The sequence below is a fragment of the Carlito syrichta genome, unplaced genomic scaffold (genome assembly GCF_000164805.1).
Source record: "Carlito syrichta isolate Samal-C Ts95f unplaced genomic scaffold, Tarsius_syrichta-2.0.1 Scaffold311868, whole genome shotgun sequence".
Classification (NCBI taxonomy): Eukaryota; Metazoa; Chordata; class Mammalia; order Primates; family Tarsiidae; genus Carlito; species Carlito syrichta.
Window position 1 is genome coordinate 69,229 of NW_007255964.1, and position 1,460 is coordinate 70,688.

The window sequence follows — 1,460 nt, forward strand, 5'->3', positions numbered from 1 at the left end:
CTCAGCTCTGTCACCCAGACTGGAGTGCAGTAGCTGCTCCCGGCCACCGCAGCCTCGACCTGCTGGGCTCCAGCGATCCTTCCGCCTCAGCCTTTCGAGTAACTGGAACTACAGGTGTGCGCTACCACGCCCGGCTTAATTTATTTATTTATTTATTTATTGTAGAGATGAGGTCTCCTCAAGTTGCCCAGCCTGGTCACAAACCTGAGCTGATCTTTTAAATGTAGACTTACGCGTGTGTGTGTGACAGTCTCTGTCACCCAAGCTGGAGTGCAGGGGAGTGGCATGATTCTGGCTCACTGCAGCCTCGACCTCTTGGGCTCCAGCGATCCTTCTACCACAGCCTCCTGAGTAGCTAGCTGGGACTCAGGTACACACAACCATGACTGGCTAATTTTTGTATTTTTTTGTAGAGACGAAGTCTCACTATGTTGACCCAGGCTGGTCTTGAACTCCTAGGCTTAGGCAATCTTCCCACCTTGGCCTCCCAAAGTGCCGAGATTACAGGTGTGAGCCACCTCTCCTGGCCTTAAAGTAGACTTTGAGTTGAACTCTATCAGGGATTTTATGTGGACAGTTGGATGAGTTTTCATAGGCTAAACACCCTGGGAACCATCACCCAGATCAAGAATAGGCTATTTCCCAACCCCTCCTCCCAGAAGTCCCTTCAGACCCATTCCTGTCCCCCCTCACCACCACCCTGACCTCCAATTCCCTAGGGTAGGTTTGCCTGCTCTTGAATGTCCTACAAACAGAACCCCATAGTTCATCTGGCTTCCTTTGCTCAGCCATAACATTTGCAAGAGTCTTCCATGCAGTTGGGACGCTGAGTTCATTCCTGCTCCTTGCTCCGTGCCTGGTCCGGGGCAGATTCTCTACGATGCATGCATCGCTTCTCCTGTTTTTGTTTTTTTGGGTTTTGTTTTTAGAGACAGGATCTCCCTCTGTCACGCAACCTGGAGTGCAGTTCTGCCACCATAGCTTACTGCAACCTCAGACTCCTGGGCTGAAATGATCTTTCCGCCTCAGCCTGCCAAGCAGCTGGGACTACAGGTGTGCACCACCATGCCTAAATTTTTTTTTGGGGGGGTGGGTCAGAGTCTCACTCTGTTGCCCAGGCTGGAGTGCAGTGGCACACTCACAGCCACCGCAGCCTCACCCGCTGGGCTCAGGCCATTCTTCCGTATCAGCCTTCTGAATAGCTGGAACTACAGGTGCACACCACTACATTCAGTTAATTTTTTTTTTTTTTTTTTGAGTTGGAGTCTCACTCTGTTGCCCAGACTGGAGTGCAGTGGCCGCTCCTGGCCACCGCAGCCTCGACCTGCTGGGCTCCAGTGATCTTTCTGCCTCAGCCTTCCAAGTAGCCAGAATCACAGGCATGCACTACCACGCCCGGCTGGTTTTTTCATTTTATTGTAGAGATGAGGTCTCACTGCCCAAGCGGGTCTCGAACCTGC